General features: G+C 48.4%; 1 long non-coding RNA gene across 1 annotated transcript in view; it reads right to left on the reverse strand.

Moving 5' to 3' along the window:
• The window catches only part of LOC115892702, a 53,068-nt gene extending 37,966 nt beyond the window's left edge, over nucleotides 1-15,102 (reverse strand). The window contains exons 1-2 of the long non-coding RNA XR_004052597.1: nucleotides 15,079-15,102; nucleotides 12,980-13,015 (exon numbers count right to left, since the gene is read on the reverse strand). This is a non-coding gene — a long non-coding RNA (uncharacterized LOC115892702). The remainder of the gene's footprint in view (nucleotides 1-12,979; nucleotides 13,016-15,078) is intronic.
• Nucleotides 15,103-17,436: the final 2,334 nt, after the last annotated feature.

A 17,436-nucleotide genomic window follows, 5' to 3' on the forward strand; every position in this document is an offset into this window, starting at 1 on the left:
TCTGCCGCTTTGTCACCTCCTCTCCCCATCTGTCAATCCTTTCTCCTATCTGACATCTCCTCCATGTATCTACCATCCTCCATTTACCTACCTCCACCCATCCATCTAAACTTTCACCCACCAGAAGCTCCAAAATCCCACTCCTCATCCTTCCACCAACTCCCTACCCACCTGCCAAATGCTCTTCCATCGATTCATGCTCCCTTATAGGCCAACTTTTCCACCCTTCCTCCAACTCCTTCAACCTCCACAGAACCTTCAGTCATCACCATTTCCACTATCCTCATGCCAATCCTCCCATCCATGATTCAGCCAATCCTCCCATCCATGATTTCCCAACTCCTCTCCATCTGACCTTCTCTCTATCCAGGCACCATTCTCCATTTATCTTCCAAACTCCTTCATCCATCCACCAATCCCTCCACCCATCTGCCAACTTGTCCATACATTTGTCAACCCCTCCCCCTTCCTCCAACTCCTCACCTAGCAGCCCCTCTATCTTTTTCCAAATCCTCCATCCAACCACCAAAATTTCCAACCCCTCTCTACATTTACTTCCACCCTCATAAATTCCTACATTCACATGCTAACCCATCCATTCAGTAAGCCATGCTTCCTTCCGTTTATACATACTGATCCACCAATACCTAACTCCATCTACCATCTCATTCATCTCTCCATTCAGCAACCCTTCCATTAATATGTCAACCTCTTCCTACACTATCAACTCCTCCCGCATTCCATCCTTCAATCCCCCAACACTCCAACGATCCTTAATGCACTCACTGACTTCACAAAGGCCCCAACCCAGCCCTCAGGGAAGTTCTGTAAAAAGAAAATAGATTTGTAGAACTGCAGAGCTGGGATATAATCTTGGTTTGGAACACACTGGCAGCATGGCTCAGTTCAGTGCTCCCTGACATAGTCACAGCTTTGGGAGGGTCCTCAAGGCCATTGAGGAAGCTGGACAGAGTAGAAAGGAAAGTAGGGGAAAGGTTCTCTCACCTGTGTTAAGGACGCTGGTAAAGTTAATTACAGCCAGCTCCTCACCCCTCTCTACCCGCCCCAGCTAACTGGACAGTACAGAGGGAGCCTCACCCCGCTGATTTCTGCCCTGACCTGTTCTGCCTGCCCTAATGGACACAACCAGGCCACAGTCCCCTCCTCTGTCTAAACCCTGGGGTTTTGAGCCAACTCCAAAGACCCTGACTAGCCAAAGCCATGTTGAACCAAGGCCTGAGCAGATTCACCAGGCTGGGATTGCAAGTGGCCCCCAGCACTGCAGTGACCTATTCAGCCTATGTGGTCCCATCTGTTAAATACCAGAAACCCTCTTGACTACTTATGAGCCAGTTTAGACCCAGGCCAGGTAGATTCCAGGTAACACAGAGAGGTAGAAACTGCATCAAACCTAGATGTAGGTTATGGAATCAGCAAGACCTGGGTTTGCATTCTTCTTGTACTTCCTGGCTGTTTCACTTAACCCTTCTGAGCCGCAGTGTTCTTGTTTGTAAAATTAAGGTCAGAAAGCTCCTAACTACTGCATGGGATTATGATTTTAAAATATACACACATTGGGATAGAGCTTGAAATAAAGTAGTCCCCCATCAAGAGATGCTTTCACCTCACTTGGACTGGCTCTGATGGCTAAGTCCTGGTCTTCTCTCTACATCAGGGAAAACAGGACAAATTGCCATTCCTAGGCCAGGTTGCCTGGGCTGCAAAACTAAGCTTTCTCCCCCAAAAGCCCCCTGTATAAGAATTTCCACTGGCCGGGCGCGGTGGCTCAAGCCTGTAAGCCCAGCACTTTGGGAGGCCGAGACGGGCGGATCACGAGGTCAGGAGATCGAGACCATCCTGGCTAACACGGTGAAACCCCGTCTCTACTAAAAAATACAAAAAAAAACTAGCCGGGCGAGGTGGCGGGCGCCTGTAGTCCCAGCTACTAGGGAGGCTGAGGCAGGAGAATGGCGTGAACCCGGGAGGCGGAGCTTGCAGTGAGCTGAGATCCGGCCACTGCACTCCAGCCCCGGCGACAGAGTGAGACTCCGTCTCAAAAAAAAAAAAAAAAAAGAATTTCCACAAAAACGAAAACAAAAACCTTTGTTTTTTAGGGAATTTTAAATGCCTGGAAAATTTTGCAATGGGGTGAAACTTGGCCAGAAACAGAAACAATGTTTCTTTTTGCAAATCTCAGCCCTTCCTTTTGGCCCAGGTTGGCCCCTTGCCAAAAATGTGAGAGATGACAGGTGAATGTGTGAGTTTCTGTGACTTGGGTTTCCGAAATGGCATTCAACAAGTGATCTGTCTAATTGCTTTTGATATCTAGAAAAGCTAATTAAGGTAATAATACTTGGCACTTGTATAATAATAATAAAAATAATGACCCTTTATATGTAAGGAGCGTCTTTCATCCAAGGATTACAAAGCCTTTACAAACATTAATTAATCCTCACAACTCACCTGTGAGGTGGGTGTAATTAGACCCATTTTATGGCTGGATGAATTGAGGCATAGATGGGGTGAGGGATGTGGTGAAGATCACACGCTGCATCGGCTGCCAAGGCTGGGATGGCCTTGAAGATTTTAGAAGCCGTACTCGGAATTCTCACAACTGATAGAATCCCTCTAAGCTGTCCCAGGGAGCACCCCCATGAGTCAAAGCTCTCTCTTGACCAGCCAGAGAGAAAAGTAGAACACTAGGACTACATCTGGCTGGGTGACCTTCAGCTAGTTCCTTCCCCTCTCTGAGCCTTTACTTCCTTCCCCATTAGCCAAGAGGACTGGGTTCCATGACACCTCACCTCCCCAGTGTTCAGTCCCACAAGCTTGTCATCCTGTTTCTGGCATCACTGTCAGGTTTTCAGGACCTTGAAGCCACCAACAAAGACCCAGATTCAGCCACTATCCCTGGGCAGTTAGGTTGCCAGATTTAGCAAATAAAAATACAAGACACCGAGTTAGAACTTTTGAATTCCTGAAATGTTTGAATTTCAGAAAAACAATGAAGAATTTTTCAGTGTAAGAATGTCCCATGCAATATTTGGAACATGCTTATACTAAAACATGGTTTGTTATTTACCTGAAATTCAACTTTAACTGGGTGTCCTGTGTTTTGTCCAACAACTGCTTGTTAGCCACTCTGTGCCAGGCACAGGCTGAATTTCTCACATCTCTGACCTCAGGTAATCCTTCCCCTACTCTGGGAGGCAGCCACTATCATTCCCATTTTGCCATGAAAACTAGTCTAGAGAAGAAAACTGGCCTGCCCAGAGTCCTGAATTCCTTGCCTACCTGGGTCTCCTTGGAGTCTCCACTGACACCCCCACTGATTGATTCCCCAGTGCCCAGAGAACAAATTCCACACTCCCTGAGGGCAGCCCTTCCAGGCCCTGCAAATCTGCCCCTAAAGTCCTCTGTAGCTTCATGTCGGCCCAAGGGTCCCATCAGGCATATGCAGATTCAGTGTAATTAGCGGTGCCCAGCACCCACACTTCCTTCCATCCGGCCTCCAGGCCTTTGCCTCTGCCAGTCCCACCACCTGGAATGCTGCTCCTCCATCTTCTCCTGCAAAATGCCTACAGGTCTGCAGGATACTGCTCAGTGTCACCTCCTCAGAGATGCCTTCCCTAGCCAAATACTCGTTCTGCTGTGTGAACCTCTGCACTACCACATTCCCCAGCATGCTTGCATGCATGTGTGTGTGTGTGTGTACTCTGTGTGTGTGTGCGTGCATGTGTTTGTGTGTGTGTGTGTTTTCTCTGTGCTCCACCCTTCCATGACCAGTACACCTAAGGCTGTTTCTTGGCCCCATGCCTTGTCACACACTATTTCCTCTTCCTGGAATCATCCTCCAAAGTTAAGTCATTCATTCATTCATTCATTCAACTGATACTTATTAAGCACTTGCTATGTGTTGAGCTTATCCTTCCTGCCCTTATGAAATCAACAGTCTAGTGCAGGGGTCCACAAATTTTTTTCTGTAAAGAGACAGTTAGCAAATAGTTAGGTTTTGCAGGCCATAGGGTCTGTGTCACAACTACTCCACTCTGCTGTTGTAGCGTGGGAGCAGCCATAGACGGTATTAGCTGGGTATGGCTGTGTTCCCACAAAACTTTATTTACAAAAAAAGGCACTAGGCCACATTTGGCCTATTGGTGGTAGTTCACCAACTCCTGATCTGTTCGAAATGGACATTGAGCAAATATCACACAAATGCCAGATTTAACAAACTTTCTTCAATCCTGTGAAGGCGAAGATTCCACTCAAACTCTCCCCACTCTGTGAGACCTTATAGCAGTGGCCTCTTCCTCTGTGCTTTCAGAGCTCCTGAGTTTAGGGGGCTCATCTGTGGTCATTCAAGGCAGGGACAACCTTTCCAACCAGATGCCTGAAGACCCACTGCTGATGCTGCACCTACTCCTGCCTGAGGTGCCCCTGCTGGGACCAGATGGGGCTGGGCTGGGGTGGATCTTGTTTAGGACCCCTCCCTAGTGGAAGGGAAGTTCTGCTCACCCCTTATCCTTAAAGATGATCCTCCTGCCACTTCTTCCAATCACTTGTCTCTGATTATAACCCAGGGTGAGCTGAACTGGGTATCTTATTGAATAGAGAGTGACTGTGCTCGTATATTTGAGTGAGAAGCATCACATTTTCCTTCTTGGCAAGAAGGAAACATAAAACCCTCTCCAGAGACCCCAGGGCTAAACGAAGGGACAGATGTTTCCAGCATCATGGTTTTGTGTCCCCTCCTTCAGTGGCTCCATCTTGCTGGGCTCAAAACTGTTTGTCAGGATGTGCAGCCCCCAACACACACATACATACATTAAAATCAGGCCCCCTATGCATTCATACACATGTGTTCAGCACACAGGTTTACACATACCTCTGGCAGATGTCTGTTTACATATATAAGCACATATGGACACACACAAATTCCTGCTTCACACATATACCAAGAGTATTCACAACAAGGCAGACAAATTTGGGCACAAAAACAGATTCATCTAGAAACACACAAACCCTGAATTTTTGCCCCACAGCTACTATACATGTGTGCATGCACACACACACTATGCACATGCATGTGCACATGCCCACACTATGCACGTGTGAGCACACACACACCTGCACACACACTATGCGTGTATATATAGTGAAATCCAATCCCACCACGTCTTGCCTGAGGAACAGGCCGTGAAAATCACATCTTTGCATTTCTGGCCTACCAGTTCCATCTGGGCTCCTGCTGCCAGTCTTCGCTCCAGGGAGGGACACAGGAAGTTCCCATTTCCCTGGCTGCCAAATCCCAGCCACCTCTGACCCTTAGAAAGACAGAAACTCCTCCAGCTTCCTGTGAGCCGGTCCTGCTGTGTGCCCAACACTCCTAGCCGACGTGTGGCCTGAGGAGATAACGCGAGGCTTGGTGTCCAGCCCCGTCTGTGGCTCCTGCAGTCAAGGCAGCTTCCTTGGCCTCCCCTGCAGGTCAGGGCCTGGCATGCTGGGGGCCTCCAGGGAAGGGCCTTGGACTGCACCCAAGGTCAAATGCCCCCTTTATCTGAAGGACGCTGACCACTTTCCTGCCCTGCTTCCCTCTGCTTCCAACACTTCTAGCAGCCTTGGGGAGCTCACTGTCCCCAGGAGCCAACGCCTACTGCTCTTTTAACTCTTACTGAGCCACCTGCATCCAGGCTCTGCGGCTTTCCTGGTGGGGAGCCAGTGGCACAGATGGAAGTGACAGTGGCAGAAATTAAGAAACTAGTGAACCCCAGCTCCCAGGCTCTTGGTTGAACTGGTCTGCAGAGTTGGGACCCCTTGTGGGTGTCCTCATGTTGAACAATTCACTCATCCATTCGTTCAAAACACTTGTGCTAAGGCTCTCCCCTGGTGCTGGGGATTCAGTGGTGACTAGACAAGAGTCACTGACCTTGCTGTGGGCATAAAATCCTGGGTGCCAAGGGAACCCATCAGCATGGGCTTCTGTAGTCAGGAAAGATTCTCAGAGAAAGCGGCATCTGATTTGGGTCTAGCAGGCCAAAGAGAAATGTGCATGGAGGAACAAGCTGTATGTAACCAATAGCAAGTGGAAAGGGCCAATGAGGCTGGGGCTGGTGCATAGTAGGAGCTCTGCAAGTGTTTGTCGACTGAATGAACGAAGAGGAACTTCTGGAGGCTTTTCAGCAGGGAAGTAATATAGATTATTATTTATAAGTGATGCCATCTACTTCTCACTGAAGGGTTTCTTTGCCCAGGATGGATGGGTCTTCTCCCAGAGGTTTAATCGCTCCATGGATTCCCCGACCCCAGTCCCCACCACACACTTACATATAGACACAAACACACCCACAAACAAGCGCTGGCTGCAGATGCCCACGTGCACACACACACATACACACACGTGAGCCAACCACACATGTGCAACCAAATGCGGCCCATGTCCACATGTCCAAGAATGACAATCATAACAAACACTTTTATTCAACTTTCCCACAGGCCAGGCGGCAGTTCTCTGCATTTATTAACTCAGTTAATTCAGTCCTCTAAGGTAGGAACTACTGGGATTCCCATTTCCACAGATAAGAAAACCAAGCCATGGAGATGCGTCAGTTGTCCAAAGTCATACAGTTAGGAAGTGGCAGGGCTGGGATTCAACCTGAGCCACACCTGATCCCAGAGACCATGCTCATAATCACCACAGCAACGTGGTCCCAGCCTCCTTCTCAGCCTCCCTCTAGCTCCCAGCCCTCCACACTTCACCACCCATCTTGTAGTCCAGCCACGCTGAAACCCATGGGGTCCCCCAAACACACAATTCGCTGCCATGCTCATCTCTCTGGCATGTTCCCTCCCATCTCTTTCTGAGGTCCACATCTCCTTTTTTTTTTTTTTTTTTTTTTTTTTTTTTTTTTTTTTTTTTTGAGACAGAGTCTCGCTCTGTCACCCAGGCTGGAGTGCAGTGGCCAGATCTCAGCTCACTGCAAGCTCCGCCTCCCAGGCTCACGCCATTCTCCTGCCTCAGCCTCCCGAGTAGCTGGGACTACAGGCGCCGCCACCTCGCCCGGCTAGTTTTTCGTATTTTTAGTAGAGACGGGGTTTCACCGTGTTAGCCAGGATGGTCTCGATCTCCTGACCTCGTGATCCGCCCGTCTCGGCCTCCCAAAGTGCTGGGATTACAGGCTTGAGCCACCGCGCCCGGCCCACATCTCCTTATGAGATCCATTTTATCATTTGTTTACCAAACAATTGTTAAGCACAGATTATGGACTGAGGCTTTGTGCCCAGCATTTTACATGCATTCTCTCATTCAACCCTCACTGCAACCTTATGAAGGTTCTATTGTTATTAGCCTCATTTCACAGATGAGTAAACTGAGGCACAAAGACTCCCCCAAGGTCACAAAGAGGGAGAACTTGGAATGGACTCAAACAGTCTTGACTCATGAGCCTCAACTCTTCATCTCATCTTAGTCTGCGTCCTGCTCAGCTTTGGCCTCTGTGACTGAGAACAAACTCTCAGAGGGAGGAAGAGGAGAAGATGGAAGGAAGGAGGAGGAGGACGAAGAGGAGCAGCATTAAAACAAAACTCAAGGCTAGCGGAGATTACGAATCCTGAGTGTGGGTGGGGTGCACAGGAGGATTGTAGAGCGACCTTGCAAACTTTTTACCCACGTTTTATTGTGAATATTCTGAAAGCATGGAAAAGTTGAAAGCACTGTGCCATGGGCGCCCCTAAACCCACTACCTTGATTTGGCAATGAGCCTCTCACTATTCTTGCTTGATCTCCCGTCTACGCATCTCACCAGCCATAGATCCACTTACAATGAAGATACTTTACAGACTTTTTCAAATCTGAAGAAATGGTCAAGGCTAAGCTCCCTTGGGAAAATCACTGTGGGTGACGCAGGTGGAGATTTTTACTGGGGCTCAAGAGCCTGTGCACAGTTTACATGTACACACACAGTTAGATGCACGTGCGTGTGTGCGCGCACACACACAAGGGAGCAAGGACACAAAGGGTGAAGAAAGTCTCAGGATTTGGAAGAGAGCCAGGACTACCTCAGTTGATCAGTCGGCCAGTTCCTTTCCACCTGCCAGGCCCCATTAGCCCCACCAAGGCCACCAGGGGCCCCAGGGGCTCAGGGCCAGGCTAGGGGGTGGGGTATTTCCCTAACTGGCCTGCTTGTCCTTCACCCAGCAGAGGAAACAGCCGCTGGCTTCAGCCTGCAAATGACAGGAAACGCCACGGAGGGCTACTCGGCAGTAATTACTACTTTGAGAAAGGAGGGGAAAAAAACTGAGGGGGAACAGTTCCAACTCAAATAATCCACTCATCGGGGGGGATGGGAGGGTGTTCCAAGGAAAAGACATTTTGAAAAGCCTTCAATCAATCTGACAAGCAATTATCTGCTTAGCGGCTGGTACAAATCCTCCGCTGAGGACTTGTACCCCCTCCCAGGAAGATCGGAACCCCAGACTGACATTCAGCCCCCCAAAGCCCCCATCCCATACTCCTAGTAGCCGGAAGGTGAAACATTGAGATCGTAATCCCGCCTGGGAAACTTCAGCTCTAGGAGCAGCCAGGGAGTGGCTACCTGATTCTTTCCTCCACACGCCTATATCTACACACACACACATGCACGCACACTCTGCCCTGCACGACCGCATGCCCTGTCCCACACGTGGTAGGATGAGCTTGTTTCACATAGTCTCTCCTTCCCCCAGCAACCATAAGCATTCTCTCTCATTTCATTAATTCATTCAACAAACATTTTTCTTGAAGCTTCATTAGGATACTGGTGATAAGGATGAGAGACATCCCTGGTCTTCTGAATAGAGCTGGGGAAGAAAGTCTTTGTCACCTGCTTTGTGATTCCTACCTCAGTTTGGGGAAGCAGCACAGAGAATTGGAGAGAGCCTGGCTGGGAATGTGAGAGCTGAATTCAGACCTAAGTGTGACCAGGCAGGCTCTGGTCCCCACTAGCACTCCAGAGACTATGTTGAGGTGGTCTCTTCTTTACTTCATCCACCTGCCCTAGGCCAGGCCTCCTCCTCTTACCACCTCTCCCAGGCCCTGGGCCTGCCTCACCCTCAGCGAATCCCAGAACTGTCTCTAGTCCAGCCTACGTGGGACAGAGAGAGGGCAGGCAGGTTTGGCCCACCAGGGAGGGTCTTGCCCCTGCCCTGCACTTCGTAAAGAGCTGAGAATGAGCCCCCAGCAGCACAGAGTGGGGCCCTGACAGGCTGATGTCCTTGCCCACTCTCCTACATACCTCCTCACACAGTGCTTGTGTGTATATGCACATGTGTGTATCTCACACACAGCCCCTCACTGGCACATTCCGACATCACACGTCTGCAGGCTGTACACACATGGGCTTAATGCCACAAGTGAGAGTCCTGCATTCCTGGTCTCACTCATGGGCACACAGCGTGTCACACCTGCACATTCACCACCATGGATATCCGTGCTCCTCCCCATGCCAGTGCAGACTCACACATACACATACACAAACATCCAGATATCAGCTATGGGTACAACCCTCACAATCACAGACACTCACATGAATTTCTCACCCCTTCACACACCCAGAGTCTCATGATGGAGACAGCACACAGGAATGGAGCAGGCGGGGAATGGAGCAGGCGGGGAATGGAGCAGGCGGGGAATGGAGCAGGCAGGGAATGGAGCATGCGGCAGAGGAAAGCCCTCCCAGGCACAGTCCTCATCAGCACTGAAGAAGGAAGCCCTCATCCAAGACACAAGTGAGGAGAGAATGCAAAAAGGACTTCCAGGCCAGAGGCTGCAGCAAGAGGGAGCTGACAGGGACAGGGCAAGGAAGGTCAGAACCCTGGCCAGGAAGGAGCCTGGGCTCACGGTTAGGAGAGCAGAGATCTCAGGGAACAGCAGAATGGCAGGCCTCGTGGAATGATGATGCCTGCCCACCAGCACTGTACTGTCCTGAACAGAAACACACACATGCAGGCTCTCTGTCAACCTGCGAGTTACGAGGGCTGTCACTAGTCAGAACATGCTTCAGGGTGAGGAGACAGGCACTCAGACAGGTGACTTGCCCAGGGTCACACAGCTCTGAGCAGAAAAGTCATAATCTAAACCCAAGTCCTGCTAACTCTGATATCCATGCTGTTAAGCACTTTGAGATATCAACAGCTTAGAAGAGAAATTCCGTGTAAAATGCTTGACAAGGAGCAAATGCACAATAAATGTCAGTTCTGCTCATTTCTATCATTGCCTATCTTGGAATCCACAGTCTCATCAACAAAGCTGAGTGCTCTGATGGGGAAACCAGATAAGATACATGTGCAAACCGGCGCCCTGTGTTTTGCACTGGGACCTTGGGTGCACATCAAAAACGAAGCTCCATGTCCAGCCAGGTAGGCCCCACACTCCATTCTTAGAGCAGAAGGACTAATTCCAGCTCTACCTTCCATGGCTGGAGTCTGCTGGCCAGCCATTCAGGCTCTGCCCAGAGCTAGGTAGAGAGGCAAATACTGACCCTGGCAGGCCCTGTCTGACATTACAGCCCTGCGATATGGGATCCTGCTTCCCTCAAGAGTCTGCAACCTGGAAAGACATGGAACCCACTTCACCCAGACACACGGGCCATTGCAGCTCCCACTAAATTCACGACAGCTGTCACAATGCTCAGGGACACACATGAAACACATTATCTCCCAAGGCCATCAGCAGGGAGAGGACAGGAATGCGTGTGTAGACAGAGCAAAATGATCCTGCTCTCCTGGCACAGGAGGGAGGCAGCTCTTTGTTCTCCCAAGACATTTCATTTTGCCCTCAGAGATTGGCCAGACATATCTGATGCATTGGAAAGCAGGCACATGGCTCACCATGTCCCCAAGAAGACACACCCTCATGTTTTATGACCAGAACAACTCAGGTACAAGATCAGTCCCAAGTTAATCCCAATTCCCATCCCCTGACTGCACTGCATGAAAGCAGAAACTCCCTCCGCTTGCAACAGAGCTGGAGCAGACACCAACTGACCATTCATCCACCTATCGTTCCATTTCATCAGCATTTATGGATGCCTACCTATGCCCAACCTCGGACCTGGCACTGGAAGTGAATGGACAAATAAGACACTGTTTCTAAGAACTCAAACGCCAGAGGTGGAGACAGTGGAGGTGATATCGTCAGGAGGGGCAGCGCAGCAGAGTGGAAACTTTGGCAACACACAGAACTGGGGTCAGATTCCAGATCTGTCCCTTCCTAGAAATTCAGCCCCACCAAGTGATTTGTCTTCAGCAAGTCTCAGTCCCCTCTTAGTGGAATGAGGATGATGATGGTACCTACCTCCTTGGTTGTTGGGAAGATGACACGGGACAATGCTTGTAAAGTGCTGAGCCCTGAGCCTGCTGCATTGAGACTCTCAGTGAGTGCCAGCTGGTATTATTGATCCCTTCTGTAAAATGGGTATAACAATATCCAGCCTCTCCACCTTTACAATGAGGTTGTACCAAATAAGATAATGTGTGCTAAGTGTGCTTTATAAATGGTGGAGGGCTTATTTTATCACTCATTCATTAGCTTACCATTCCTTGACAGCCTGCAAAGGACCAAGGCTACAGCTAGGAATGAGGTTATCTTACAAGAGCAAGAAGTAAGGGAAACACAGATGTGGCTGCAGAGTCCGGCGTCTGCGAATGAAGATCAATTACGATCCTGATGCAATAAGAACAGCCATAAAAGCTTCCACAGAGGAGGGCAAAGGAGGTGGTCATTAGCTAACTGGTGAGATCAAGGAAAGCTTCCTGGAAGAAAAGGGAGTTAGCATTGGTGCTGCAAGGATGAATGAGCATTGAGGCTTCACCTTTTAAGTCTGAGCAAGCTTCCACTCTAATAAGAGAATCAGCATGTCTTCAGTGACACAAGAGGGGTGGACACAGGCAGATTGTACTCGCTACCCATCCAGTGTACAGACAAGTGTTGGAATTCTGAGGACAGAAATCTGAGAAGCCTGGAGCCAGCTGGACTCAGGCTCAGCTTTGGAACCAGGAGGAGCAAATGGGGCAGGACGTGTTACTGAGTTCTCAGTTGTCCCTCAATCCACAGTGACATCTTCCACAAGTCTCAATGGCAGCACCAAGATCGGAACCTACATCTGGCTGTTCATGACACTCTGTCAGACCCAACAGAGGTGCTCAGTTCTGGGCTGGCTTATGAGCCTCTGTTTGAAATGGCTAACCTCACCACCACATGCCCCTACCTCAAATACTCTCAGTTTCTATCTTTTCATGAACACCCTGCAAACTTTCCCTGTGAAGTTCTTCCAAATCAGTCCTTTTCTGCTGGCTATAGAAACCAGACTGTGCACTCACCCCAAATAGCACCCCCTCCTCAGCCCCATAAGCACCTTTTTTACCTCCTCAAATCACTTACCACTGTCACTAGGACCTAATGTAAGTCACAGGGGAGGCCGTTGGCTGACATCCACTCCAGGAAGTCACATTAGCAACTTCATTCATCAGGGTCAGGATTGAGCTTCCATTGTCTGCTGTGACAGTTTGTTTATTTCGACTTTGGCGGCAGCCCCAATTTATTACAATGATCACTGTCTGGCATGGGAGAGAATATACTTGCCTTTCACAAGCAAACAGGAATGGCATTCTTGCATTTTGTAGTAAAAGACTCACCTGACTCAATACCTCCCCAAATATCAAATAATGTTAAAGAGAGAATATAAATCTATTGGTATGTATACTATATATATATATGCATCTTTGAATCCACAAATCAATCATTTTATATATTTTATTTTAGAAGAATAAGGAATAACTGTCTATCTAGCAGCAAACAAAATAATAAACAATAATACCTAATGCTGGTGAGGTTTCCTTGAAGTGGCTAAACGGACATATTTTGCTGGAGGCAATGTAAATTAGAACATCCTTTATGGAAAGTAAATTGGAAAATATGTATCACAAACCACAAAAATGTACTTACCCTGAGACCCACTGATTCTGCTTCTGGGAATTTATCCTAAGGAAATTAGACAAATAAATGGAAATTATTTTTCTGTGGAAAAAGAGAAGAGTTCATTGAAGCATTATTTCAAATAGGGGGAAATTGAAAGTAAAATTCAACAATACTCAGCATCAATTTGATGAAATAATAGGGAGTCATTAACATGATAATCTGTACTATTGGTGGAGCAAGCAAAGGCACGCGTATACTGTATTCACCTTTCAAGTTTATTATCAAGACCAGCATGTACAAACTACATATTAACATATAAGTCACTGTACTTGCAATGGGAGGCTGGTAGCCTTATGGAGAAGGCTTTTGCCCCTTGTTTTCTAAACTTTCAGTTGGGTTCTATATGGTTTTATAATTTCTTTTAACTGGAGCTAACAAACGATCATGCTTCACAAAAGAACTACAAACAGTGCCTAATTAGACACAGCAGCTTTCACAAGACCCTCAGCCTGTCTGGGCCTCGTTTCCATGTTCCTTAAGATCCTTCACCCATAAATATAGTGTGGGAAATAGGCCTGGCAAGCCTTTTTAAGTCTTTAAGTCCAGTGCTGTGAGGAAGAATGGATTTGTCAAAACAATGGCTGATGGTAGTTGACCACTTCAGACCCATCCATTAAATTTGGTCCTCGTGGGCCAGGCATGGTGGCTCACGCCTGTAATCCTAGCACTTTGGGAGGCCGAGGCAGGCAGATCACCTGAGGTCAGGAGTTCGAGACCAGCCTGACCAACGTGGTGAAACCCCATCTCTACTAAAAATACAAGAATTAGCCAGGCGTGGTGGTGCGTGCCTGTAATCTCAGCTACTCGGGAGACTGAGGCAGGAGAATCGCTTGAACCTGGGAGGCGGAGGTTGCGGTGAGCCGAGATTGTGCCATTACACTCTAGCCTGGGCAACAAGAACGAAACTCCATCAAAAAAAAAAAAAAAATTGGTGCTCAACAACCCTGCAAAGTGGATTGTATCATCCCCATTTTACAGACGGGAAAACTGAGGCTTGTCCAGGAATAACACAGGTGGTAAGGAGAGGAGCCAGGATTCAAATCCACGACTCTTTACTCCATAGCCTGTTTGTTGTTGTGTTTCTCAATTCATGTTGATTATTTTTCTCAAATGGATGTAGTTTAAAAGAAGTTGATTCACTAAAAGAAGTTTGAAGCTGTGGCTTGAAGGGAACCCCCAGCAGCCCATTCAGGCTGCCTGGGAGGCCCTTCTGTCTTGAAAGGGAACATACGGTTAGCTGACTTTGCCTGAAGGAGGACTGTCCTAGCCAGCGGCTGCAAAATCTATTGGGTTCAAGCATTCCAAAAGAAAACACCCCCTTCACCAAGAATGTACCTCAATAACCACAGAAACAGGCCCCAAAGAAGAAAAAGGGGCTTGGGGGAGCCTCTGATTGGCTCCTGGTGATGTCATGCCCCAGCCCAGAATGCCTGTAAAAGGGCCTACTCTGGGCGACTTTATGGGGGCTTTGGTGTCTGCACACTCCCTCCCTGGCAGCCAGGCCAGCATGACGGCTCCTGTCTGCCTCCCTGCCCCCCGCACGTCCCCAGCGTCCTTGCCCTGGCCTCTCCCAGCCTGTAATTACTTTCAGTGCCCTGCTTTATGGGCTCCAGCGAGGGGGACTTTGCAGCAAGAGGAAGTTCCTTGAAAGGCACCCAGGAATCTTCCCAGAAGGGCCTCTTTCTCCTTGCTCTCTGAGGGGCTTTGAAAGCAGAGCCAGGAGGCACTGTGGGGCCTGGCCTCCTCAGACACCCTCCCAGCTCCCAGGTCCTCTTACCTGGCCCACTGGCTGGCACTTCTTTGCCAACAATCTTTCAGTTGTCCCTGGGAACTCTTAGAATAAAATACAAATCATTCCCTGTGGCCTCCAAGTCTGGCGTCTGCCTCATCACTCACAATCCCCCATCCTCCACTGTCACAGACCAGCTGTAATGGTCCATCCACCATTCACAGACATACCACCCTTCCTTGCCTCTGAGCTTCCTCAAATGCCAGTCCCCCTGCTGGAACACTTGTCCCTCTTCTCTCTCTGTTTACCCCATTTTAGCTGACTAACTCCCACTCACTCTTGAAGTCTCCATTTAGCCTTCTTTTCCTTCAGGGATCTTCTGTGGACCTCTGTCCTGGCTGGGCTCAGCGCCTCCTCTTCTAGGCTCACAGAGTCCCTGAGCTTTGTCCTATGCCATGGTCATTCGGGTCCCTCCAGAAGCAAAGTCTATAATGAAGATTGAAGGTAGTGTATGTAGAAGGTGATCTCAGCATCTGCTGGCAGGGAAATGAGAAATGAGGCAGGGACAGGAAGGCAGCCAATAAAGAATATTATCAGGCAAGTTCCCACCGTGGGCAACTTCAGCTAAGAGTTCAGTGTAGAACACACAGCTCTGAGTTATCTCAGCGTAGAGGGAAGGAGCCATGGTATTAATCCACTAGGCCCATCAATCATTGGTTGGAGCTATTCCCGACGGACGTCAATTTTCTAGCTTGCCTTAAGTGTAGCACAGTGGACTTGGGCAGGGAGAGAAAGGTCCCGGGCAGGGACTAAGTGGTCAAGGGTAAGTCAGGACTACAACAGTGAGGTCCAAAGGGAGGGAAGTGGGGCCCTGACATCCGCTCTACTCACAGCCCCACCAGCCCACACTGCAGTTGCCTCTTCCCTGCTGTCTCTTCAACAAGAAAATAAGCTTCAGGCAGACAGGCATCTCTTCCATTTTGTTTATGGCTGCATTCCCTACATAGGCACATTGGGTGAATCAAAATTATGTCCTGCTTGGGCTGGGTCCACCAGCCAACCACTGGTTGAGCGATTCTATCACGTGTCCTCACTTCTCCAGTTAGTAAATCCAAAGATCCCAGAGGCAGAGCCATGAGAAGAAACTTGGAACGCCTTCCATTATTATAAACATTGGCCAGAGACTTCGAGGGTCAAACTTGCCCCTGGAAGATCCATGGGCAAGGACAACCGTAGGGAGAGCCAGAGGCCTGGATTCAAATCCCAGATCTGCCAATTACTGTGTGGCCTTGGGCAAGTTGTTCAATCTCTCTGTGTTTCAGTTTCCTCAACTATAGTAACCCCATAAGGTAGGCACAATTAATAGCATTGTTACAAAATTCTAATGAAATTGTGTATGTAATATGTTTGGTCATCATTAAAATGATTATTACCTCCTAAGTATATAAGGAGCTGCTTGGATGTAAAAAAAAAAAAAAAAAAAAAAATGATTTTTAAGAGAATCCAGGTTTACTCCTAAACCTTAAGGGTTCCCTGATGCACACACCTACCCTATGCCAGGCATTGTGCTAGAGGCATTACACACATCCAGCAGCCCATCCACTACAGGCCTGCCTTCAACGGCACTTCTAACCTGTTTGAACACCTCTAGTGATAGGAGGCTCACTACATCACAAGGGAACCAGATAGATTTTCAAACAGCTCTAAATGGCTAACACAGGACCATGCTCACAGGAAACATGGAGCTCTCTTTGCCCCACAACAGCCTCTTGGAAATATGAAGGAGTGGTCCTGATGTCAGCTTTCTCTCCCCCACATCAGGAGCATGTTCCCTCACAGAACATGACTGTGAGGTCTTATGTCTCCAAGGTCTCACTCTTTCCCTCCACTGGAAGGTCTCCAGTACCTCTGAATTAAATGAGAGCCACCCCTGAGGGTGATCTAGGCAGTGCAGAACACAATGTGTCTCATCCCCTGCTCAGGACACTTTCTTCTATTCATGCAGTCAGGGGTAGCATTAGCATTTTGGCAGCTGGAACACAGCATGTGGCCCTGGGCAAACCATTTGGTTTCTCTGAGTCTCAGTGTCTACCCATAAAGTGAAGACAATACAGGCACCTACCTCATAAAGCTACTGGAATGATTAAATGGAACAATACATGAAAAGCTCTTAACACAATACTGAAAAAATGTAGGTAATATTGGGAGCCGGCTAAAAGTCATAGCTATGTCTCTTTCACATGAGGTCTTATGAAACTGCGTTTTTCCCATCTTTGGTCTTTTCCAACAAAGTCAGCAAGACTTTGTCAGACTTTAACTGAGTACATGTTAAATATGTTGGCTAAGAATGGACCAAAGAAGACCCCTTGGCATGGTCCAGAGACCCCCATCAAGAATGCCATGAGTGCACTGATGACCATTCCACGGGAATTAATGCTCTGCCCCCTACCACCTCCCTCAGCCTCGCTATGCCTCCCCTGTCCACTGGATGTGGAGATCCAAGGGCTGACCGCGCTGCTGCGTTCATCTCTGCGTCTGCAGATTCTTGCCGAGTGATTGGTCCAAGAACATGAATTGAATTTCCCCTATTCACAGATGGCCTAGAGCCAGGAAGACAGTTTTTGTAAGGTCTCTATTTTTATTCTCATTTTACATGAAAGAGCATTGATGATCACAAAGGTAACTGTTATAAGCA

Source organism: Rhinopithecus roxellana, chromosome 13 (genome assembly GCF_007565055.1).
Source record: "Rhinopithecus roxellana isolate Shanxi Qingling chromosome 13, ASM756505v1, whole genome shotgun sequence".
NCBI classification, from domain to species: domain Eukaryota; kingdom Metazoa; phylum Chordata; class Mammalia; order Primates; family Cercopithecidae; genus Rhinopithecus; species Rhinopithecus roxellana.